Consider the following 27535-nt stretch of genomic DNA (forward strand, 5'->3'; position numbering starts at 1 on the left):
GGATGGGTTAAGGGTTTTCTGAGGGTGGGGAATTTCAGATAACAACTGAAATGTTGATAAATAAAGTACTCAATAATAAAAACAAAACAAAACAAACAAACAAACAAACTAATAATGGAGCTGGCTATGACAGTTGAACATTTGAGATTCTTTACCAGCAATTTAATATTACCCATATTACAGGGATTCCTTATAATTGTCAAGCACAAGAGCCTGTGGAATGGGTCCATGGAACTTTAAAACAATATCTTCATAAAAAAGGGGGAGATATACCCCTGTACACCACAAATTTATTTAAATCATGTTCTTTTTATTTTTTATTTTAAAGCTTTTTTTTTTTTAAATTTGGATGCCAAGGAACTTTCTGCTGAGTGTCTATCATGCTCTACAACTAGGCATACTTATGCATAGGTGAAAGGGAAGCATCCACTTACTGTCATAAGGCATGATCATTATCAGGTATTAAATATTGGGAAGAGGGCATGTTTATGTTTTTTCTGCAGGGTGCTGAAGGACCATGGTGACTGCCAGAGTGATGGGGGAGACATGCTGTGTCTAGGAGAATGAATGATGTTGACCTGTGAGCTTACTGAGTGCCTTGACAATGGTGACTGGGAAGCTGTATTGGACATAAATTCCTCACCCACCATTGCTTATCTATACCCCTGATGGCACAGGCTGTCTTTAGTCAAGTTCTTAGACTTTGTGGAACAGAGAATCAAAAAGAGAAGTTATAATGCTTCTTGTATTTTTATAAAATGGGACCAGGTATTCAGACTCAATCGACTGGTCTAGAAATCAATCCAATATAGGAAATAACAATCTTCATTTGGAATTATGGTTCTGGACATTTTTCAGAGACACATATGGAAATTAGTTCTAGTTCTCTATGATGTTATGTTAGCAAGAGATAAAGTTAGGGCAGGATCTGGATTTCAAACAGGTGTTAGCACATGTCTTAAGGCTCTTTTAATTGTCAAATTAAAAATACCTTTGTTTCTTCTACAGTATTTAATATAAGTTGTATTGATTGTATACCTTCTAATTGTGTTTGTGTTTTGAAATCCAGCATGTCAGTAATGGAGGTCTATCAACAGCTTTCGTTTTAGTGCCCTGAGTATCACAGAACCTTAGTATTCTAAAAATAGCTTGCAAGTACTGGAAGAAATGAGTCAGGCTTTAAGCAGAAGCAAGAGGGTAGTGGGCTTGATTATTGTTGGTATAACAGCTTTAATTACATTAATTGCTGGCACTTACATTAATTGCTGGCACTACTGTTTCTGCAATCGCTGTGACACAAGAAGTTAAGACAGCTACTTTTGTTAATCATTTAGCAAAAAATGTTTCTAATGTGTTGAATATACCAGAGGATTTAGATAGGCATTTGGAAGAATGAATTGATGGTCTTTATCCTATTCAAATTACTGGAAGGAGGTTCAGAATTTAAGTGTAAGGAGCCATCTTGAGAGTCATGCCAAATACCATTTGATTCATGTTAGTTCTCCAATTTACAGTGGTAGGCATTATAATTAGGAAGAAGTTGAATGACACTTGCAGTGTATTTGGCATAATTCCAACACCTCTTAGGATGTTTTATTGATGCACAGGGAGCTTATGAATTTCAAGAATGCTGCTCTGTTGAGTGTTGATGGGGAAGACACTGCTGATAAAATTACTTATTCTCGAGGTTAGTATTTCTGTATTGGTCAAGCTTCAAAAAATGGCATATATAGTTTTATCATGCTAGCCCTTTTGTCCTAGGAATACTTTTATTCCTGCCCATTGTGTTAAAGCTTTTTTTCAACAACATCAACATGTTGACAGCCAAGTAACTGCCTTGAACCTGAAAATGGAGCCCCAGACAGAGTTATTAAATTAACAGGCTGGCAAGCCAAGGACAGGTAAGATTCTGCACAGAGCCTTAACAACATAAGACATAAGTGTATTGCTTTTGGTAATGCATATTCCATGATGGGTAAGGAAGGCACTCTTGTCAGAATGACCTAAGACAGCCTCTGTCTTGTTAATGAATTAAAAATGGGAAAGAGGTTGAGAGCCTTTGGGGCTGCTTGGCAAGAATCTGGCATGGGCCAAGGACAAGAAAATGGGCTGATTGGCAGAAATATGACATTGGCCAAAACAAGGAAGTAGGCTTCAGGCAGGAATATGACTTTAGGCTAGAATAAATAAGTGATTTCAGGTAGGAATCTAAATCTTATGCTAGAACAAAGAAGTAATCTCAGGCAGGAACCTAAATCTTAGGCTAGAACAAAGAAGTAATTTCAGACAGGAATCTAAATTTTAGGCTAGAACAAAGAAGTAGGCTTCAGACATGGAAAATGACCTTGGGCTAGAACAGAGAAGTAGGCTCAGATATTTTAGTCATCCTGATAAGCCTTTAGAAACGGTGATCATGAGAGTGTTCCCGAAATTGGGTTTAATGTCTTGCTTTTTCTTTGACTACTTGTGTCTATTGTATTGCTTTTTTTTTTTTTTTTTTTTTTTTTTTTTAACTATTTGCATCTATTGTATTGCTACACCCTCACCCTAGAACTGACCTTAATACATGGATGTAATCAAAATGGTATAGAAGCATAAAGGAGGAGGGGGGATTGGATGGGAGTTCTAGGGAGGGGAAATGGAATCACATCTGTAGTGTAAGTAAATAAAATATCCAATTAACAGAAAAGAACACCTTAGGGAGGACATTTCCAGGGTTATTTCTCAGTGACAGAGAATCTTGCCCAGAATTTTCAAAGCCTCATGTTCCAATATTGAGCACTGGGTACATAAATAAAAAATTAAAAAATGGATCTTAGCAGCTTATCAAAGAGCCACACCAATGGACCCAAAGCCCTTCAATCAAAGCTAAATGTTCTGGACTGGAGTGAAGGTTAAATAATAATGTATGCAGTCCTTTCCAAGTGTTATTTTCATCCTGCCTCTTTAAAGTGTATTAAAAACCCCACTGTTTATGTTGGTTAAAACCACTATCTATAACCACATGAACTGACTGATACATTTTTCTAATACTTATTTCCAGGTCTCTGTCAGCCTGTAACACCAGCGCTAAAGATGCACAGGTAAGAGAATTGCAACCTGGGACCACACAGTGAGACCCTATGACAAATACCAAAGATATTTATGTAATTTTATGTTCCAAATTGAAGAAATGTCCTTTATCACATACAGTCTGACAAAGCCACACTTTTTTTTTTTTTTTTGAGACAGGGTTTTTCTGTGTAGACCCGGTTTTGAGACAGGGTTTTTCTGTGTAGACCCGGCTGTTCTGGAACTCACTCTGTAGACCAAGATGGCTTCAATCTCAGAAATCCACCTGCCTCTGCCTCCCAAGTGCTGGGATTAAAGGGGTGCGCCACCACTGCCTGGCCAAAGCCACACCTCTTAAAACATGAGTTAAGTCACTTTAAGGACTCCAACAATATGAAACCTACCATTCTTTTTTACTTCTAATTTATCATAGGTACGTTTCAGTTTGTCTGCCTTGTTTGCCATAAGGCTATAGGGTTTGTGTTACAACAATGTTTGGGTGTGGTCACAAGCTTATGTCCTTGGAGAAAGCTGTCTAGAAACGTCCACTGATTTGGATGGTCGACTGTGATGGGATTGATGCTCATTGTGGCAGAAGTCAAGTGCTGAAGAGGGAGCTGGGACCGTTTACTTTTAACCTATGCTTTTGGAACAAAAAGGTTTATTTTCAGAGTGTTCTTTAACAATCCCTGGGAAACAGAAGAAATACAGCACTCTGGCTTACCTGTGTACTCAGGAGCTCCAGTAGTTTGGTAGAACAGAGTGTCTGTTGTCAGTCATCTCACTCATGTGCTACATAGACCAGATCAGAAATTGGCTTGTTGACCTTGATTTGCCCACCCCATGGATGTTCCAAGGCAGAAGGGCTGGTGGAAATGACAGCTCTCCTGGCTGCAGTCAAGCACATTAACTGAACTAATCTATGAATATCTGTTAATCGAGAGATTCAAGACCAGGCTACTCAAATCACTGCCAGGAATCAAAAGCATTTCAGATAGACAACAAAAACAGGTTTCTTCAGGGACAATTTTATACTGTTGTCATCATTAAAAACCCAAGTAAACAAACTTGCCATCATTAGTCACACATGTCCTGGTATCATAACATGATGCAAAATGGAGACTGTTAACTAGACATTTTTCTTTTAATGAATGTTGTATATACTGAGAGTATCACTGAGTCACTGGAATGAGGCATTTCAGTCTGGAAACCCCCACCAAGGCATCCTCTAGGTCAAGTAACAGAACATGGTCAGGTCTTCAGAAGCCTTGCAGAGGCTCCCTGCAGTTACTGTGCCTTCAGATGCTACCATTGTCTAACATCGAAAGCTATAAATTATTATTATTATTATTATTATTATTATTATTATTATTATTATTATTATTTGTTTTTTTGAGACAGGATTTCTCTGTTTAGCCCTGGCTGTCCTAGAACTCATTCTGTAGACCAGGCTGTCCTGGAACTCAGAAATCCGCCTGCCTCTGCCTCCCAAGTGCTGGGATTAAAGGCGTGCACCACCACCGCCCGGCTATAAATTATTTTTTAAAAAGATTTATTTACTTTATGTATGTAAGTACACTCTCACTGTCTTTAGAGTACTTACTCCCACAGAACAGAAGAGGGCATCAGATTCCATTACAGATGGCTGTGAGCCACCATGTGGTTGCTGGGAATTGAACTCAGAACCTCTGGAAGAACAGTCAGTGCTCTTAACCACTGAGCCATCTCCCCAGCCCTAATTTATTCTGTTTTGATCTTTATATAGTACATCAGTTCTAGAGAAGCACTTGCTCAGTTTTGATTTTTTTACACAGCACCAGTTAGAACAGCCTTAGTTTCAAATTTACAGAACAACAAAGGCAAGCAGTCCATGTAGCTGCTAACTTGGCATTATTTTCAACACCAAAATAGCCAGGTATTAGCTGAATAAAAGCAGTGATACCCAAATCGATTTCTAGATTCATTCAACAATGTATTTTGAATTTTGAAAATGCTCCCTTATTATCCCACCATCACCTGAGTCTGATGCCAGGAATTAGTAGCATCACTAGAGACAAAACAGTTCTTACCTGACTAAGAGAAGACACCTGGCTGTCCAGAAAGACTGGAGCAACAGCAGTCATTGTCCTTAAAGGTCATGAGGGTCAATGAAGGTTGTTTTCTGCTCTTCTAACATTACTTTCCCACAGGGCTGTGGCAACTTGAAAACAGGGCTTTGTTTAGTTCTTAACAAAAAAAGCTAAAAAGTATCTGGAGTACTAGATACTTTGCATAGGTTCTAGTCAGCACCAACATAGAGCAAGACAATGTGGTTGCTCACCAGGTCTAATAGACAATTACTTAAAATAATATCTTAGACAATTTTGTGTTAATAGGAGAAAAATTTCCACTCAATACATGTTTGTTTTTCTTCATTTCTTGTATGTCACATCTGAAATGAACACATGTAGATAATTATTTTTAAATTTTATTTTATGTGTTAGAGTATTTTGACTGCATGTATGTATGTGTACTGTGTGTGTGTTGTGCCCAAAAAGCCAGAAAGGTGCATCAAATTCGCTGCAAATTGGAGTTTTAGACATTTGTGAACTGACGTATCAGTGCTGGGAAGAGAACATGGGATCCTCTACAAGAACAGCAAGTGCTCTTAACCACAAAGCCATCTCCCCAGTTCCAGGAATGGTATAAATAAAACGTGCTTACAGTACACATAAAGAGCTAAGTCATCAATAGTACTGCTTTTTTAATTTTTATTTTGTGTGTGTGCATATTATGTACCTATTGGAGTGTGTACACACATGTGAATGTGGCCAGTCTGGCCAAACCAGTGAGCTCCAGGTTCAATGAGAGACAAATAGAACAAATAGAACAGACATTAAAATCAGCCTTTCAGCTCACAGACTTGTATCAAAGTTTCTGATGTACTGTTGATAGCTGTGACTGTTGCCACTGTTGCTCCTAGAAGGTTATGAAGGGAACAGAACTGGTTCTGGCACATGGAACTGGTTCAGTCATTTAAACAGTGAGTTCCAGCTTGCACTTCAAATTCTTCACTTGTTAGGTTTCGATCTTCATCAGCAGCTAACAACTCCCAGTCTTCTGTTATCTAAACAACTATATAGCATGTGATTGGGTATGGCTTTAGTAAGAATGGTCACCGTAAGATACATGTAAATTGTTCAGCAGACACAGTGCAGCACCCAAAAGGAACTGTGGCACCACCTCCTGGACATCTGAGCAAATTGCATTCCTGAGGCATGGGAGACTTGAGAGAAAGGGAAGTGGAATCTAATTCTCTGAAAGCAACAGGAAAAGTTACAGCTGACCATTGTGGCGAGAGCTCCAAGAAACATGTAAGGCTTACTTCAGACTTTTATTGTTTTCTACAATAAGGACAGACGAACTTAAAAATGTTACATCTTTATTCTTTTCTCGAAAAAAATGTGAACAAATTGTCATTCTGTGGTAAAGCCGACATTTGAGCTCGACATTGCCTCTCACGTGAACTGTTGTTACCACGGTTCCTTAGATGAATTTAGGACAAGTTCAAGTTTATATGCACACAAATAAAAACACTCAATATGGTGAATTTTAGTAGCAGGTATTAAGGAGCAGACATAAACATGGAACAAATGCAGTATCAATGGCTGCTTTCCACAAACAAACAAACAAACAAGCAAACAACATGGGCCATTTCCGTTTACTGTGGAGGCCAGTTCGAGAACAACGAACTCACGGAATGTGGCCCAGCAGTTAGCATGGCCATGTTGCTTGTCCTTCAGAGAGGCAGAGCCCTGAGGACTCAGTGTCCTGAGGACTTCATGTTGTACTCTCGGTCTTTACATCCTTCCTAATCTAAGTGTTGTGTGAACACTCGGAGGGGTCGTCCAGCCCCTCACTGGGCAGAATCATCCACACTCACAATAATAGTACTTGATCTTTCTGCAGCATTGCTGCCAGAGCAGGTTAATAGTTCAGTCTTCACCCTTGGAAAGAACTTCAAAATGTAGACTGTCAGCAATGACCACCGCCCTTAGAAGGAATTTGAAAGAACCAAATTGTTAGTGAGATTATGTTAAGATATTTTTGTTAGTGACATTGAAGTAGACAATCTTAGGGAACAATTTGAAGTTCAGAAGAACATAGTCTTAGTTGAATTGGGAGTTTTTGAGGTTAGGAAACAACCATGGTAGTGTAATCATGACAGCATTGGCTGACATGATTCTAATGGAGGCTGGACTGACGATTTAGGTGATGATTAATTTCTTGTACCCATTTTTACCCTCAGCTTTCAGATATGATTTAATAAAAAATTGTTAATGAGTAGATCCCTGAGGATTTAAAGTAGGAATGGCTGTTTACTTTTTATATAAAGGTTTAAATTTGTGATTCTTTTAAGATCAGATAATATAAGATAGGTAAGATAAGTAAATCCCTAAGGATATTTTTGTTTTGTTTAAAATTTATTTATTTATTTATTTTTATTGAATATTTTATTTACATTTCAAATGCCATCCCATTTCCCCATTTCCCCTCCCTAGAAAATCCCTATCCCATCACCCTTCTCCATTTTGCTTTTATATAATTTTTTAATGTTAATCAAAGGCTTTACAAGTTTGCTAATGCTTAATAACAAGATGCCCACACAATCAGAAGTGTAACCCAATACCCAACCTAGCTATATCAACTATCTTTGACTGGCGGAGACATTTGAACATCTGCCTCCATGTTCCCTCCGCCCTTCTTGTCACCTACCTCCTTCTCTCCTTCTCCTCCTCTTTTCCTTACTCCTTCTCTTCTTCTCTTTACTCCTCCCACCTTAGCTCCTACTACATATCACCCTTCCTGTTAAAATAAAACTTTTCTCTCAAAATACAATTAGAACATAACTATACCAATTTGTGTCAGTAAGGTACAAGATCGTCCTAATACCCAGTCAATCATTTTGTTGACTAACCAGAACCTCTGTCATCTTTCCTAACTAAAAGACTTAGTTCTGAATCTGGCTTTTTCGTGGCTTTAGAATGAATGTCAGCTGAAAACCATCCTCTCAAATCTTTTCTCTCAAAGTAAATAGCCAGAATTGGCTATGAGACTATAAGTCTTCAACCCCATCGGAAATCCAGAATGACTGAGTTAACTGAAATTGTGGGAAACACAAAACAAAGCTTCTAAAATTTAGCCAATTTATATAGACCGCTGAACACCTGGACAGTCCCTATACTACAAAACGTTGGAGCATCCGATCTTCAGCCTTGTGGGCCAGGATCATCTGATAGACCTAGTAATTCAGAATTATCCAGGGCTGATTACTCTGTCTTGGCAGATATAATCAGTCGACTATTCCGCAAGTGTGTCCTTTTCTGGACAGTAATTTGTAGATGGAAAGAGGCAATTCTTGCCTAGTCGACAACTGGAGTTACTCCAAGGATGCTCAATTTCTTCCTAGAATCCAAGACAGGAAGCTGTCAGGAGCACACAGGTATCTAATCAAAATGAACACTAATACAGAAATGTTTGTAATGTCAATTCTGTGGACCTCTGATGTTTTGAAAACTAACTATCCATGTAAGATAATCTGGACTGTTGTCTGTTAACTCCTCTCAGCTATTTCTAAATAAAATATAGAAAACACCCTAACAATAAACTCCAAGCCATGAATTTGCTATAGGCCTTTAACTCACAGGCGAACCGTCTCAAATCAGTTAGAAAAGTTAAAAAAGGACTGGGTCTAAGCCTTGTATTCCTAAATGTGTTACATAGGCGCAATGCCTATCAGAGTAACAGTATTAATCTCACTTTTATATTAATAAGAAGCTCATACCAATGAAAACCTTAAATTTGAAATCAAAGTAAATTTTGTACCATTTAAGAAATCATAACTTCATCTTAATAACAATTATACATATTTCTACCAATAGGTTATGGCTATGCAATAAATCCTAGCTAATCCTCCCTGTTCCACCAAAACCACTACTTTTCCCTAGAAAAACAGCCCAAATATTAACCTCAGTCCCCAAGCCCAGGAAACAGGGGCGCTGACTCTTCATTAACTTCTTCAAGGTGATTATGGACATTGAGATATTAGAAGAGGGGCAGGGGTAAAGTAAATTGATAAGCCTCTGACACTGTGTCTTCAGTGCATCCAGATGGAATTCCAGGACATCAGAGGTTCGAGCAGGTCTACTTAGGTTGCTTGATGAGTAAATACACCAAGGCTGTGTATTCTGCAATATACAATTCTCAAAAGAAATTTTAGTATCAAGATAATTTTTTGTTTGAATTCTGGAATCTAGTCTTCTGGAGGCCTGCCTCTGTTGTGTCTAATCCATATAATTCTGGGAGTTTCTATGAGTGTGTGCTCCCACCATCCTCCCATACCCTCCTCCCTGTTCTCGAATTCCCCAACACTAGGGAATCCAAACTTTCAGGCACCAAGGACGTCCACTTCCACTGATGCCTGACAAGGCCACCCTCAACTACCTATACAGGTGGAGCCATGAGTCCCTCCCTTTGTGTTCTCAGGCTGGAGATTTTACAATGGCTACTCTAGCTTGTTTCTTAGGACCATTTGCTTGAAAAAATTTGTTTTCCAGCCTTTTACTCTAAGGTAGAGTCTGTCTTTGTCACGGAGGTGGGTTTCCTGTATGCAGCAAAATGCTGGGTCCTGTTTACATATCCAGTCAATTACCCTATGTCGTTTAATTGAGGAATTGAATCCATTGATGTTAAGAGATGTTAAGGAACAGTGATTGTTGCTTCCTGTTATTTTTGTTATTAGAGGTGAAGTTATCTTTGTGTGCTATCTTCTTTTGGATTTGTTGGAAGAAGATTACTTTCTTGCTCTTTCTAGAGTATAGTTTCTCTCCTCGTATTGGAGCTTTTCTACTATTATCCTTTGTAATGCTGGGTTTGTGGAAAGATATTGTGTAAATTTGGTTTTGTCGTGGAATATCTTGTTTTTTCCATCTATGGTTATTGAGAGTTTTGTTGGGTATAGTAGACTGGGCTGGCATTTGTGATCTCTTAGGGTCTGTATGACATTTGTCCAGTGTCTTCTAGCTTTTATAGTATCTGGTGAGAAGTCTGGTGTAATTCTGATAGGTCTGCCTTTATATGTTCCTTGGCCTTTTCCCCTTGCTGCATTTAATATTCTTTCTTTATTTTGTGCACTTGGTGTTTTGATTATTATGTGACGAGAGGTATTTCTTTTCTGGTCTAGTCTATTTGGCATTCTATAGGCTTCTTGTATGTTTATGGGCATCTTGTTCTTTAGATTAGGAAAGTTTTCTTGTATAATTTTGTTGAAGATATTTATTGGCCCTTTAAGTTGGGAATCTTCACGCTCATCTAAACCTATTATCCTTAGGTTTGGTCTTCTTATTTTGTTCTGGATGTTTTGTGTTAAGAACTTTTTGCATTTTGTGTTTTCTTTGACAGTTGTGTCAATATTTTTTATGGTATCTTCTGTACCTGAGATTCTCTCTTTTATCTTTTGTATTCTGTTGGTGATGCTTGCATGTATGACTCCTGATTTCTTTCCTAGGTTTTCTATCTCCAGGGCAGTCTCCCTTTGTGATTTCTTGATTGTTTCTACTTCCATTTTTATGTCCTGAATGGTTTTGTTCAATTCCTTCACCTGTTTGGTTGTGTTCTCTTGTAATTCTTTAAGGGACTTTTGTGTTTCCTCTTTAAGGGCTTCTACCTGTTTACCTGTGTTCTTCTCAAATTCTTTGAGAGTGTTATTTATGTCCTTCTTAAAGTCCTCTATCATCATCATTAGAAGTAATTTTAAATCTGAATCTTGCTTTCCTAATGATATGGGAAATTCAGGACTTTCTTGTGAGGGAGAACTAGGTTCTAATGATGCCAAGTACCCTGCGTTGCTGTTGCTTATTTTCTTGTGCTTGCCTTTCGCCATCTGGATCTCCTTAGTGCTACCTGCCCTGTCTCTGACTGGAACCTGTCTTTCCTATTATCTTGGTTGTATCAGAACTGTGTGTGGTGAGTGTTACTACTGGGGTAGAGCTGGGGCCCAAGATCTGCTTAGTGCTGAGGTGCTGACCGGAAGGAACCAATGTTCTAGACCAGGAGTGACTTCCTGAGTCCTAGTGGGTCCCAGTTACCCCCTGTTTGGGGCTGGTATTGTTTTCTTCTTACCTAAGATACTGCCTGGGTTAGAGCTCCTGGGAGGCCCACTTCCTCTGGGTTCTGTGAGATTTAGGGCAGAGCTGGTGCCCGGGATCTGCTCAGTGCTCAGGCCCAGACTGGAAGGAGAATCCCTGAGGATTTAAAGTAGGAATGACTGATTGCTTTTTATATAAAGGTTTAAATTAGTGATTCTTTTAAGGTTTTTATAAGATTACTTTTTAAGATAAATACTAAAATAATTGATTTTTTCTAAGTGCAAATTGCTGCCTGTGAGTAAGAAAAACTGGCTGAAAAAATTACCTTGCTTGCACACACTTTGCTAATCTATAACAAGGTGTTTAGTTATGAATATATGTGGGTTCTTGGGAATAATTTTGATTTTTTTTTTTACCTGTGGTATATAACTTTTTTCATGTAATGATATTTGGGGGGACATATTGTTTCCCCATAATCATTCATTATAAAAAAAATAGAATGTCACACACACACATATATATGTGTATACATATATAGTATACACACACATACACACACACACATATATATATGTATATGCAATATATATATGCAAAATGGTTGAAGCCAGCTCATTCGTGTTTACTACATTCATTCAATGTGTGAAAGTGTGTGTATGTGTATATGTACATATGTACATATGTGTGTGTATGTATGTATGTATGTATGTATGTATATATGTATACATATGTGTAAAGTATTTGGAAGTTGCTTGGTGTAACGTGTCTTGCTTCTTCCTCTCTTACTTTCCTTCTTTCTCCCTCTGTGTGCATGTGTGTGTGTGTGTGTGTGTGTGTGTTTCTGTCCCTTTTCCCCTTTTCTCCAGTTGCTAGCTGCCATCAGCAGTGTCCCCCAGTCACTTAGCTTGGTCCTTAGCCTGTCTGTGGTGGTGGTTGAACGCACAGAGAGGCCTTCTGTGGGAAGCTTAGGCTGTGGCTCATTAGTCAAAGATGCCCTCCATGCTCTCCACAGTGATTCTTGATGAAAGAGATAGTCTATGGTTCTAAACTGTTTATTGACTGTTTATTGTGATAAATGGGTATATACCATACCAGCTTCTTAGGGTGGACATGAGATTAAATGTCTTTTGCAGGGAGAAATGTCTGGGAAAGATAGCTTATTGGGTAAACCCTCAGGGCCTCTAGGGACCTCATTCACATGGAGAGCTCTTTTCTGGGCCTATGTGACACCAGGTCACATTTCCTTATGTGGGAAGTATGGCTTGTATTCCAGGCCAGGAGTTTGGCAGGGAGCAGGAAGGCAACTACCATTCCAGGTGTGAGTTTCTGAGTTCTCAACCAGCTCTATCCACCAAGTTTCCTGGCATGGTTTCCATCCCACAAATAATCGCCCAATAATGCTGCCCCAATATTACTGCCTCTTGCTTGCTGATGGACAGGAGTTTCACTTGGACTCTCTTTCCCCACATCAACTTTAGCTCTGCCCTGCATCCCAGTTTAGATTTCCCAGACTACAGAATGAACTCTAAACATCATGTGCTTTTATTTTGTTTTGTTGATTTGGTTTTTAAGATTAAATGTATTTAACATTTTGACACCTCTAAAGTTGGAGTTCCAGGCAGTTGTGAGTCCCTGACATGGGTATTGGAAACTAAACTTGGAACATCTGGAAAAGCAACAAGTGTTCTTAACCACTAAGCCATCTCTCCAGCCCCTAAATATAATCTTTAACTCACAATGTACAAAAGACTTTATAACAAATTTTATTTACTTATGAATCCTTAATTAGCAACACAAAGTAAGCAATGCATTTAGAATTGTGACATTTTTCTGCTTTACTTACTGATCTTAGCATCTTGGACTTACCCTTCTTTCCTGTTTTTCTTCCTGATGATGTGTTTGAACTCTCAATCTTCTCACTTCAACTCCAGAATGCTAGTTTCCTGCATGCGATACTATACTTAGCTGGAACTAATTTTCAAGTAATTTATACATGTTGTATTTTTAACCTTGTTCCTTATTTTTTAAATCATTTTGGAAAAGTATAGTTTATATTAGGACAGGAGCTAGTGTTCTGTTTATCCAATTAAAGAATACTTGAGGCTTCCAATGAGCTTAGCTGGTAGAGTCTATCATGTCTACCATGTATGAAGCTCTGGATTCCATTCCTAGCATTGCACAAATTCGATGTGATGGTGATAGGTTTGTATTCCCAGTACTGAAGAGGTAGAACCAAGAAATCAGGAGTTCAAAGTCATTCTTTACATAATGTGTAGAAGACCAGTTTGAGATACATGTGCTTGGGAGTGCAAATATAGTAGCACACAGATTTTTTTTTTAAAAAAACATTTTATTGATTTTTGTGAATTTCATATTATGCATCCGAATCCCACTCATCTCCCCAAATTTTTGTATCTGCCCTTTGCCATTGCAATCTACCACCCAAAGGAAAAAAATATCCATTGTGGAAGCTGTAGCGTGTGACAGTATGGCCCAAAGAATACTGTTTTGTCCATACTTTTTTACTTGTATCAGGCACACACATGGTGCACAGACATGTATGCAGTAAAACACCCATACATGTAAAATTAAACAGAGCCATCACAATGTGGATATGGCATCACATTATACAGTTGTCATTACATCATTGAATCAGGAGATCACATTATATCATTGGGTTATCGCAGTATTCAAATGTCATATCTCATGTATCTTTGTGATGTCACAATTTGTGAAATGAGATGTTTAATGGATCACTATTCTCTTATATGATGTGACAGTACAGGGCTCTTGTGATATCACAATGCTGTATAGACACCCAAATCTTCACTATAACAGTTCAGGACTCCACTATTTGTCACTATGCATTAACACACTGATTTGTTTCATCATCAAAATATTCTGTTATGTCCTCATAATACTAAATTATAATATCACAAAGATATTATGATGCCACATTGTGATATCACAAACATGAATCATTATATTAGATGCTCAACTGGACTGACATAGTGATTCATTGTGCTATTATAGTGTTGAATTTTGGTATCATAATGCTCCATTGAGTCAACACATTGCCACATTACATATATTACCATGCAATGATGTCACTGCAATGCTGAATTATGCTACCACAATGTTGAATTGTGACATAACAGAACAGCATTATACCACCAAACTGCACTGTGACATCATTAAAACATTATTGTGACATAGCAAACCTGGCTGCACTGTAATATGTGATTTTCCTTCTGATGTCACAACCCTCAAATACTATGTCACTACTTCATTGTGACACTATGAAGTAAACTTTGATTACTCAGTGCTGGGCCTGAAGCTCCCCATCTGTACTACTCAGGAAGTTGAGGTAGCAAGAGTTTGAAGTCCAGCATGGGTTACTTAGTAGAATCTCTTTTTTCAAAAAGGAGAAAAAAGGGTTGAAGGTTAGCTTCTTAGTGTGATTTCCTGGCTTGAGTCCTTGATGTTCATCTCCAGCACTGCAAAAATTGGTCATGATGGTGAACAGTGGAGCAGGAGAACTCTAATTTCAAATTCTTTCTAAGTATATTGTTAGTTAAAGCTGCCTGGCATATAGAAGACCTTATAAATATAGAGTAATAGTATAAAGTTCTTTGAACTGTTGAATTCCTGTGTAAACATTTATATTTATGCATAATAGGAAGTATGTGATAGTAATTTATAGTGTTTTGTTTTTGAGATAAGGTCGCCCTGTGTAGCTCTGACTGGCTGGAAAATTATTATATAAACCAGACCATCCTAGAACTCATAGAGCTCCAACTGCTTCTCCATCCCAAGTGTTGAGATAAGGGTTTAGACACCAATGTTTGTTTGCCACCTATTTTTGGTGTTAGACAGCATCTCCTATATTGTAGTTTGCCTTCCAACTCCCTATGTAGACAAGGATAGATATCCTTGAATATCTAATTGTCTTGCTTCAGCCTCAGTGCAGATATTATAAGTATGAACCAACATACCTAGCCTAGGACTATATAATCAAATACCCCATTCCCGACCCTACTGAAATTCATACTAGTGCACTGTGAATAGGACCATGTTCACAGCTTCTCTCAACCCTTGGTACATCATCCAGAGCTTCTGGCCTTTTTTTTTCATGATCATAGGGAAATGTAACCTGACATTAAAGCCATCTTCAAAGAAATCTGAACCAAGAGGTGGAAAGATTGATTTCCTGATACCCCTGAGTCACTTGACCCAGCCATAACTGGTATCACCTTGACTTTCTGGTTAAGTAATGTCAATAATTTTCTTTCATCATCTTGAAACTAGTTTCAATTTAATTTTTTCATTCATTTATTTATTTATTTATTTATTCACTTTACATCCCAATATTAACCCCCCTTTTCCAAGTCCCACTCTCACTCAGCTCCTCTCCTAATTGCACACACTGAGAAAAGGGAGAATCCCTCTGGGTATCAACCCAATTTGACACATCAAGTCCCTACATGACTAGGCATACCATCTGTTACTGAGGCCAGACCAGGCAGCCCAATTAGAAGGACTGGATCCACAGGCAAGCAAAATATTCAGGGACAGCTACCGCTCCAGCTTTGGGGAAAAACATATGAAGATCAGGCTGCACATCTTTTACATGTATGCAGAAGCTTAGGTCTAGCCCATGCTTCCTTTTTGGTTGGTACTTCAGTCTTTGGGATCCCCCAATGGCCCAGGTTAGTTGATACTGTTGATCTTACTGTGGAGTCTGAATCATCTTTGGATTCTTCAATCCTCACCCCAACTCTTCCACAAGGCTCCCTGAACTCCTTCTCATGTCTGGCTGTGGGTTTCTGTATCTGTTTCCATCAGATTCTGGGTGGAGCCTCTCAGAAGACAGTAATGCTAGGATCCTGTCTACAAGCACAGCAGAGGGTCATTAATAGTGTCTAGCCTGGTTCTTGCCAATGGGCTGGATCTCAATTTGGGCCAGTCTTTGCTTGGCTATTCTTTCAGTGTTTGTTCCATTTTTGTTTCTGAACATCTTACAGGCAGGACACATTTTGGGTCGCAGGTGTTTGGGTGAGTGGGTGTCCTTATCTCTCCACTGGGAGTCCTGACTGGCTACAGGAAGTGGTCACTTTATACTCCGTATCCCCCACTACTAGAAGTCTCAGAGTCACCACTTGTTCCAGGTCCCTGAGAAGTCCTAGAAATGCCCTGTTCTGTGCTGCCCACCACAGACTTCTGTTCTTTCTCTCCCTACACTTGGTTCCCCCACCGTGTTCTCCTCCTAGTTCCCTTCAAACTCAGTTCCTTCCCTCCTTCAACCTCCAATATCTATTTTATTTTCCTTTCTGAGAAATATTCAATTGTCTTCCCTTGGGCTCTCTTTGTTATTTGACTTCTTTGAGTCTGTGGATTGTAGCATAAGGTTATCCTGTACATTATAACCAATATCCACTTATTAACAAGTACAAACCATACATGTCCTTTTGATTCTGATTTACATCATTAGGATGATATTTTTAGTTCCATCATTTTGACCGAAAATTAATGATTTCCTTTTTATAATGTCTGGTTAGTATTTCATTGTATAAATGAACCACATACTTTTGTCCATTCTTTAGTTGAGAAATATTTAGTCATTTCTAGTTTCTGGCTACTATGAATAAAGCTGCTATAAACATAGTTGACCAAGGGTCCCTGTGGGATGGTGGAGTATCTTTTTTGGGTATATTTTCAAGAGTGGTAGAACCAGGTCTTGAGGTAGAAGTATTTCTAATTTTTGGAGAAATTGCCAGATTGATTTCCAGAGTGGTTGTAGAAGTTTATCCTTCCACAAACAATTGAGCAGTGTTTCCCTTGCTCCACATCTTTACCAGCATGAGCTGTTGCTTGTGTTTTTGATCTTAGCCATTCTGATAGGGGTAAGTTGAAATCTCAGAGTCATTTTGATTTGCAATTCTCTGATGAATGAGGATGCTGAACATTTCTTAAATGCTTCCTCTGGGAACATGCTAGGTTGGCTTTGGGTTTTGGTAGGAGCACTGTCTGGAAATAGCCCCGAGACCCAACAGGTGTCCATTGCCTGTGAGGGAGGGGTATCTATTCCACTGTGCTCCCAGAATCCAGGCTCCTGACATGTGGTGGAGACCTCCATTTGATCAGTGAAGTTCAGTCTTGTAAGGACAATATAGTCTATCCCAAAGAGGTGTCACCAGCACAGGTAGAGGGCATGACTACAGGCCTCAGCCCTAGAGAGATTCCCATATTAATGAGTTACTTAAAGGCTAGAGGGCATAGCTAATTAAGTGACCCTCCTTCCTTTTCCCTCCCTATTTAAGTCAAGTTCCCCCTGGCTTAAGTGGGGGGGGGGTGCACATCCAGACCATCTACCATCCATCATGTCAATAAAGACCTTGAAATTTTGGGCTTTCTCATGTTATTGAGGCCTGTCATCTTACAGTGTATACCACCCGCCGGTTCCCACAGTTTCCCAACCACTAGAGACACCTCTGTCAAAAATTCTCTGTTTAGATCTATACCTCTTTTTAAAATTGGGTTATTTAGTTTGTTCACATCTAGTATCTTGTTTTTTTTTTTTTTTTTTATAGATTTTTGATGTCATCCTGTGCCGGGAGCCAAGCCCAGGAAATTACCTGGTGTTTTAGAAAGTCTAGTCAGTACAAGGTTAAGAAAGGACATTCACAGGTCTCAGGTCCCAGGAACCTAAAGAACGTCTGGCATTTCCTTGGAGCTGATTATGACAGTGGGATGGTCTAGGGTGATAAGATTATGACAGTGGGAAGGTCTTAGACAGTAAGGATTCCATAGTAAGATAGCCCTAAACAATGACCCTCACCCAAACTTCCCGGTTTGCTGTGTCTTTATAACCTGCCCCCAAAATTAAAGTTTCAGAGCTTGATCAGAACCCAGACTTGCTCTCATTCTTTGTGTCTCTTGTCCTTTCATTCGTTCGCCCCCTTCCCTAAGGTCTCGTCGAATCCCCGCGGGCCGGGGCAATCCTGCTGCCAGATGTGGAGTTGGTGGAATCTTTTCCTAAATTTTAGGGTGCTGATTTTTCTTGTTGATGTTGTACTTTGTTGTTATAGAATCTTTTTGGTTTCACGAGGGTCCATTTATGAATTGTTGATCTTAGTGCCTGAGGTATTGGTGTTCTGTTCAGGAAGTTTTCTCCTCTGCCAGTGCATTCAAGGCTATTCCTTACTTTCTCGTCTATCAAGGATTAACAGGTGAGAACCTTATCCCAATTCCCCACCTGGCAGCCCCTCTGGGCAAACCTAGCAGTTGTGAGCTCCATCCTGTCCTATCTGAAATTCATTTCTCTTGGCCAAAGCTCTGCCTGAATTCTCAAAGGTCTTAGGCTGGCCAGAGACAACCAGGTTAGTTCCTCAAACTCCAAGCTCCTGCCTGCTGAGTTCCCTGCCAACCCAACAGCCATGAGATCTGCCCTGTCCCCTCTGTATTACATCTTCCTGTCCACACACCTAACTACAATGTAGATGCCTACAACTGTCAGCTACCATCAAGTGAGACCCCAACCCCAATTTCCTACCTGCACATCTGGACATAACCAGCAGTTTCAAGCAATGTGCTGCCCACTCTACTACATTTTCTGAGCCACAACTCTGCCTACATCCCTGGAGACCTTAAACAGAGGCCTGCAACCACCAGGGACCACCAGCTCTATCTGCATCTTTGGATGTTTGCTCCCCTAAGGGATTAAAGGGCAAAAACTAGGGACAACCAGATTGCTAAAGGCCAGTGTAAAAATACAATCAATAAAAGCCAGAGCAATATGGTACTACCAGAACCTAGGTATTTTACAAGTTCTGAAAATCCTAACATTCCTGAATTTCAAGATAATGGTCTTATGTCTAATCTTATGAAGATAATAGATACCATTATAGAGAAAATAAATAAATTCCTTATAGAAATACAGAAAAACACAATTAAACGGGACAAAATTATACAGAAATAATTCCTTATAGAAATACAGAAAAACACAATTAAACATGAACAAAACTGTTCAAGATCTGAAAATGTGTTGGGAGCTGACTTTTAGCAGAAAGTGACTATCAGCTTTGCAGCCATCTCAAGCCATATACCCTGACTTGAGACTTGTTTTTCAACAGCCTACAACAGCTGAAGCATACTCTGATATCCCACATATTTTGTTTTGCTGTTTACTGCCCCCAGCTGCAAGGCGCATGTGGTATCCATGCCTGCAAGGCATGCGGTGCACATGCTATCCACTCTATAGACGCCTGTAAGGCTTATGTCATATCAACACCTGCAAGTCACGTGGTATCCACGCACCTACAAGGCACGTGGCAAAAGCCTATAAATACCCCAGATTTCCCTTCAATAAAGGAGACTTGATCAGAACCTCTGTGTTGTCTCCATTCTTTGAGTCTCTTCCCCTTAATCCCCTCTCTCTCTCTCTCTCTCTCTCTCTCTCTCTCTCTCTAGACCCTGACCCGAAGACCAGAGCGGCAGATGGGCCTGGAAACAGTGGCCGCCAAGCATGGAGTGGAGAGGGCCTCAACAAAAATGAAAATAAAAGCAATAAAGAAAACACAAACTGATACAATCCTGGATACAGAAAACCTAGGAAAGTTAAACAATATCTTTCTACATCTCCAACTCTATAGAGGATACTAGAAGGAAAGCTTCAACATAAGGATGGTAACTAGACCCAAGACAACACAGAAATATAATTTCACTCCAGCAAAACCAGAAGATACATGCATGCACACAGACAGACACACACACACACACACACACACACACACACACACACACACACACAGTACCACCACCAACATCAAAATAACAGGAACTAACAATCATGGGCCATTAATACCTGTCAACATCACTGATGTCAATCCTCAGTAAAAAGACATAGACTAATTGAATGGATGTATAAACAGGATCAGGCATTCTGTTGTATACAAGTAACACATCTCAGCAGAAATGATGAACATTACTTTAAAGGGCTGGAAAAAGGTATTCCAAACAAATGAACCCACAAAACAATCTGAAGTAGCCATTTAGGAGGAATTGTTTAATAGATTTGAAGCATATTTTTTAGCTGAAGCCTCAGGGCTTGAGTTGCAGAAACTTTGACCCAATTTTTTTGAGTTCTAATATGGAAGAAATGGCATGTAAGTCTTCCGACTCTGAATTAGCTCATGGCTTGCTGTGTCTACCTGTTTGTGTATTGTACCTAAGTGGTAGAATTTTGACTAAGAACATTTAACTAAGTAATAACTGACCAATGGAATTACATATGTATTTTTATAACTTAGTTGTTTTTTTTTTCAGTCTTCAGTGTACCAACATTCTTGTGGTAAATGGCCATTACAGAGTCATTCCTCATGTAGATACGTATTCCTCATGAAATACGTTTCAGTTTCCTTCATTGGGTTCCCACCTCTGACAAAATTAAAACAAAAAATCAGGTAGAATTAGACAGGAAGACACTATGCTGAAATTAGCAAATGCAAACTGTTGAAAATAATAGCTCTTGTTCTGTGGGGGTATCTTAGCATGCCCAGTTCTTTCAGATTGTGTGTCTCCATTTATGCTGATCTAGCCTTTCACAGTGGAATCCAACTGCTCCCTGTTGTAGGCAGCAGAGACTATAATCTATGTTTTTTACAGAGAAGACCCATTGTAACACTTCATTGCTAAAGTAGGTTTTCCTTCAGCTGGTTACTTTTCACACAGCTGTACCAAGCAGGGGATTTGCATATTGCTCCCTAGGGAGGATCTTCCCTACAGGTCCAAGACAAAAGCTAGCCTTTCTTGTTGTCTTGACTACTCAAGACTTTTTTCTACCAAGTTCTTAGAATGAGGTGCCTGGCTCAGCTCCTGGGGCTGCTTGTGCTCTGGATCCCTGGTGAGGGAAAAAAAAAAAAGATCAAGGAGATTGTGGAGGGATGGGACATTTTGGGGGACCTGATGGTAAAGATGTGTACTTTGTCCATGTATGAGATTTCTAGCCTTTTCTCCATGAATGGGCTTGTGAGGCTTAGAGGGTGAAGAGATGGAAACCTGTGATTTTTGTGTCAGCTCAGAAGAAGTACCAAAGCAGAAGGATTAGGTGATTTTGAGAGAGTCTCCATGCTTTCTCTACTTTATTTAAGTATTTTATGTTGAATATTTTTAGAATATGAATGAAAGTCATGACCTCAGTAATTAAGAAGTCGATAAAGTAACATAACACCATCATGTTTGTGCATAACCTTTCATTTCTTTTATTTCAGGAGCCACTGGGGATATTGTGATGACCCAGGCCACACTCTCCGATCCTGTCACTCTTGGAGAGTCAGTTTCAATCTCCTGCAAGTCTAGTAAGAGTCTCCTGTATAGTAATGGCAACACTGCATTGAATTGGTTTTTGCAGAGGCCAGGCCAGTCTCCTCAGCTCCTCATATATCTAATGTCCAATCTTGCCTCAGGAGTCCCTGACAGGTTCAGTGGCAGTGGGTCAGGAACAGATTTCACTCTGAGAATCAGAAGAGTGGAGGCTGAGGATGCAGGTGTATATTACTGTCTGCAAAGTCTAGAATATCCTCCCACAGTGATACAGCCCTGAACAAAAACCTCATTGCTTGAGGTGACAAAGCTGCCTGGTATGTTCCTTGTCTGGGTGTAACATGGTGTATTGTGCATGACAAAGGGAAGCCATTCTGAAGAGACACTTGTTTTCTCTAACTTTCATCTATGAGAACAATGAATCCCTAGGAAATGAAACTTTCCATAAGAGTTCATGCTGGTAGAAGGAGAAGCAGGGGATGTCACTTAGGGTCTTGTAGGATGATAAATACACGTGTACTCACTTACTCCCCTAGTAGACAGGACCACAGCTTGGACAGAGCTGCTTCAGTGTGCATATCTTTGGCCCTGTTTTTAATCTTCAATCTCCAACAATCCTGAAAGAAGATAGCCACACAAACATAACTCCAACTCTAACAACAAAAATAACAAGAAGCAACAATCACTTCTCCTCAATATCTCTTAACATCAATGGACTGCATTCCCCAATAAAAAGACATAGACTAATGGACTGGATAAGTAAACAGGACCCAATATTTTGCTGCATTCAGGAAATGCATGTCAGTGCAAAGACAGACACTACCTCAGAATAAAGGCTGAAAGGCAATTTTCCAAGCAAATAGTGCCAAGAAACAGTCTGGAGTAGCCATTCTAATATCGAATAAAATTGACTTTCAACCAGAAGTTATCAAGAAAGATAAGAATAGACATTTCATATTCATCCAAGGAAGAATCAACCAAGATGAAATTTCAATTCTGCTCATGTTTTTTTTGTTTGTTTGTTTGTTTTTGTTTTTGTGTTTTTGAGACAGGGTTTCTCTGTACAGCCCTGGCTGCCCTGGAACTCACTCTATAGACCAGGCTGGCCTCAAACTCAGAAATCTGCCTGTCTCTGCCTCCCATGTGCTGGGATTAGAGGCGTGTGCCACCACCGTCCAGGTCAACTCTGATCATGAATGCAACAAATGCAAGGACACCCACATTCATAAAAGAAACTTTACTTAAACTCAAAGAACACATTGCCCCTCATACAATAACCAACTCTCATCAATGAACACATCATGGAAACAGAAACTGAAAGGGTTAAAAATTTGCAGAAACTCTTAACAGGCTGAGCAGAACCAAGAGTGCAGGTCAGCTTTGTTGTGAGCTCTGTGTTTCAGGAACTTGGCTGACCACAAGACAAATGGTTGATTATGAATAGGCTCTTTGAGAATAGCCTATACAAAGTGTTCTCCATGACTGTTCCTTGGGCTCTGTCGCAATCTGAATAATGGACTGGTACTTTCCACAGGTGCTTTCCAATAATCCCCCTTCACTCCCCTTGGGTTGTGGTTTCTCCCCTGAGTTGTGGTTTTTGCCTTTAAATTCCCTCTGTCTTCAAAGCCCCTGGGTCAGACCCCACTGCCCCTGTGTGGGCTATAGGTCTTGACCTCAACATGTTGATTGAGATATACCTCTTGCTGATTGCATCAAGTTCAGTGTCTTGTGAGTTATTGGGTGGCCGAGTATTCCTAAGGCTTGGGTGAGGTCCTCCCTTCGTGGGGACCTTCCAAAACTAAACAGCAACACAATGAAAGTAAGAGAAGATATAAACCAAATGGATTTAGCAGATATTTATAGAACATTTCATCAAAAAACAAAAGAATATACCTTCTTCTCAGCACCTCATAGTACCTTATCCAAAATTGACCATATAATTGGTCACAAAACAGGCTTCAACAGATACAAGAAGATTGAAATAATCTCATGTATCCTATCAGATCACCACCGGCTAAGACTGGTCTTCAATAATGATAAAATCAATGGAAGCCCACAGACACGTGGAAACTGAAGAATACTCTATGATAACCTGGTCAGGGAAGAAATAAAAGAAAAAAATTAAAGACATTTTAGAATTTAATAAAAATGAGGACAAATCATACCAAAATATATGGGACTCCATGAAAGCATTGCTAAGAGGAAAACTCATAGCTCTAAATGCCTACAAAAAGAAACTGGAAAGAGCATACACTAGCAGCTTTACAGCACACCTGAAAGCTCTAGAACAAGAAGAAGCAAATGCATCCAAGAGGAGTAGACTGCAGGAAATAAACTCAGGGCTGAAATCAACCAAGTAGAAACAAAAAGAACTATACAAAATATCAACAAAACCTAAATCTGGTTTTTTGAGAAAACCAACAAGATAGATTAAACCCTTAGACAGAGTAATCAGAGTGCACAGAGACAGTATCCAAATTAGTAAAATCAAAATGGAAAAAATATAATATCAGAAATTGAGGATATTAAGAAAAAAATCAGATCCTACTACAAAAGCCTATACTCAATAAAACTGGGAAATCTGGATGAAATGGACAATTTTCTAGACAGATACCAGGTACTAAAGTTAAAACAGGAGCAAATATACCTATAAACAGTCCCATAACCCCTAAAGAAATAGCAGCAGTCATTAACAGTCTCCCCACAAAAAATAAAAGCCCAGAATCAGATGGTTTTAGTGCAGAATTCTATCAGACCTTCAAGGAAGACCTAATAACAATTCTCTTCAAACTATTCCACAAAATAGAAACAAAAGGAACACTACCCAATTTGTTCTATGAGGCTATAATTATGTTCATACCTAAACCTCACAAAAACCCAACAAAGAAAGAAAACTTCAGACCTATCTTCCTTATGAATATAGATGCAAAATACTCAATAAAATTCTCACAAACCAAATCCAAGAACATATTAAAAGAATCATCCACCACAATCAAGTGGGCTTTATCCCAGGAATTCAGGGATTGTTCAGTATTCAGAAATCCAACAACTTAATCCACTATATAAACAAACTCAAAGATAAAAACCACATGATCCTCTCACAAGATGCAGAGAAAGCATTTGACAAAATTCACCACCCCTACAAGGTAAAAGTCTAGGAACAAACAGGAAACCAAGGCCCATACATAAACATAGTAAAAGCAATACACAGCAAACCAGTAGCCAACATCAAACTAAATGGAGAGAAAATTGAAGTAATCCCACTAAAATCAGGGACTAGAGAAGGCTGCCCACTCACTCTGTCTACTCAATGTAGTACTTGAAGTCTTAGCCATAGCAATTAGGCAACAAAAAGAGATCAAAGGGATAAAAATAAGAAAAAAGTCAAAATTACACTATTTGCAGATGATATGATAGTATATGTAAGTGACCCCAAAACTTCCACCAGAGAACTCCTAAACCTGATAAACACCTTCAGTAAAGTGGCTGGATATAAAATCAACTCAAACAAATCAGTAGCCTTTCTCTACTTAAAGGATAAGCAGGCTAAGACTGAAATTAGGGAAATGAAACCGTTTACAATAGTCATAAATAATATAAAATACCTTGGTGTGAATCTAACCAAGCAAGGGACAGATCTGTATGACAGGAACTTCAAGTCTCTGAAGAAAGATATAAAAGAAGATCTCAGAAGATGGAAAGATCTCCCATGCTCATGGATTGGCAGGATTAATCTTGCCAAGAGCAATCTACAGATTCATAGCAATCCCCATCAAGATTCCCACTCAATTCTTCACAGAGATACAAAAAGCAATTCTCAAATTCATTTGGAATAACAAAAAACCCAGGATAGCAAAAACTATTCTCAACAATTACAGAACTTATGGGGAATCACCATCTCTGACCTCAAGCTGGACTACAGAGCAGCAGTGATAAAAATTACATGGTATTGGTACAGAGACAGGCAGGAAGATCAATGGAATAGACTTGAAGACCCAGAAATGAATCCACACACCTATAGTCACTTGATCTTTGACAAAGAAGCTAAAACCATTTAGTGGAAAAAAAGACAGCATTTTTAACAGGTGGTGCTTGTTGAACTGGAGGTCAACATGTTGGAAAATGCAAATGGATTCATACTTATCTCCTTGTACAAAGCTCAAATCCAAGTGGATCAAGGACCTGCATATAAAACCAGACACAGTGAAACTAATAGAAGAGAAAGTAGGAAAGAGACTTGAACACATGGGCACAGGAGCAAAGTTCCTGAACAGGATACCAATGGCTTATGCTCTAAGGTCAAGAACTGACAAATCAGACCTTATAAAATTGCAAAGCTTCTGTAAGTCAAGGTAAACTGTCAATAGGACAAAATGGCCACCTACAGATTGATAAAAGATCTTTACCAATCCTCCATCTGATAGAGGGCTAATATCCAAAATTTACAAAGAACTCAAGAAACTAGGCTCCAGACAATCAAATAACCCTATTAAAATGGGTTTCAGAGCTCAACAAAGAATTCTCAACTAAGGAGTATTGAATGGCCATGAAACACCTAAAGAAATGTTCAACATCTTTAGTCATAGGGAAATGTAAATCAAAACAACCCTAAAATTCCACCTTACTCCAGTCAGGATGGCTAAGATTAAAAACTCAGATAACAGCAGATACTGATGAAGATGTAAAGAAAGAGGAAAACTTCTCCACTGTTAGGATTGCAAGCTGAATAAACCACTCTGGAAATCAGTTGGGTGGTTCCTCAGATTATTGGACATAATATTTCCTGAGGACTCAGCTATTCCACTCCAGGGCATATACCCAAAATATGCTCCAACATATAACAAGGATACATGCTCTACTATGTTCATAGCAGCCTTACTTATAGTAGCCAGAAGCTGGAAAGAACCCAGATGTCCTTCCACAGAGGAATGGATATAGAAAATGTGTTATATCTACACAATGGAGTATTACTCAGCTATTAAAAACAATGAATTCATGAAATTATTATGCAAATGGTGGAACTAGAAAATATCATTTTGAGTGAGGTAACCCAATTCCAAAAGAACACACATGGTATGCACTTCCTAATAATTGGATATTGGCCCAAAATCTTACAATACCCAAGACATCACTCACAGACCACATGAAGCCCATGAAAAAGAAAGACCAAAGTGTGGGTACTTCAGTCCTTCTTTGAAGAAGTAACAAAATACTCACAGGAGCAAACATAAGACAATTGTGTGGGGCAGAAAGTAGAGGAGAGACCACCCAGAGACTTCCTCAGATGGAGATCCCTCCCAGATGCAATTACCATATGCAAACACTGTTGTGGATGTTCTGAAGTACATGATGACAGGAGCCTGATATACCTGTCTCCTGAGAGGCACTGCCAGAGCCTGACATATACAGAGGCAGATGCTCACAGCTAACCATCAAACTGATCACAGGGTTCCCAGTTGAGAGTTAGAGAGAAGATTGAGTGAGTTGAAGGGGCTTGTGGCTCCATAGTGAGAGCAACAATACCAACTATCCAGAGCTCCCTTTGTCTAAACAGCTAGTCTGAAAACACATATGGAGGGATCCATGTTTCTATCTGTATTTGTAGAGAAGGATGGATTTGTTGGGCATCAGTGGGAGAGGAGGGCCTTGGTCCCTTGAAGGCTGGATGCCCCAGTGATGGGGAATTGGAAGGAGGGGAGTTGGGAGAGGGTGAATGAGTAGGGGCACACCCTCATAGAAATAGGAGGAGGGAGGATTCTGGGGGTGGGGAATGAGGAAAGGAGATAACATCTGAAATGTTGATAAATAATAAAACAGAAAAAGAAAAACAAACAAACAAAACCTAGATAATGAACTGGCTATGGCAGTCAAACATTTGAGACTTTTAGCAGCAACTTAACATTACCCATATTACAGGGATCTTTTTATAATTGTCAAGGACAAGAGACTGTGGAATGGGCTCATGGAACTTTAAAACAGTATCTTCATAAAATAAAAAAGGGGGTGATATACTCCTGTACATGACAAATTTATTTAAA

General features: G+C 39.2%; 1 long non-coding RNA gene across 1 annotated transcript; it reads left to right on the forward strand.

The window, feature by feature from the left end:
* Window positions 1–52: 52 nt before the first annotated feature.
* On the forward strand, window positions 53–27535 carry LOC143443444 (uncharacterized). Its single transcript, XR_013112430.1, has 5 exons — window positions 53–1901; window positions 3044–3083; window positions 6235–6404; window positions 19647–21078; window positions 21446–27535. It is a non-coding gene; the product is annotated as an uncharacterized LOC143443444 (long non-coding RNA).

Source organism: Arvicanthis niloticus, chromosome 9 (assembly GCF_011762505.2).
Source record: "Arvicanthis niloticus isolate mArvNil1 chromosome 9, mArvNil1.pat.X, whole genome shotgun sequence".
Classification (NCBI taxonomy): Eukaryota; Metazoa; Chordata; class Mammalia; order Rodentia; family Muridae; genus Arvicanthis; species Arvicanthis niloticus.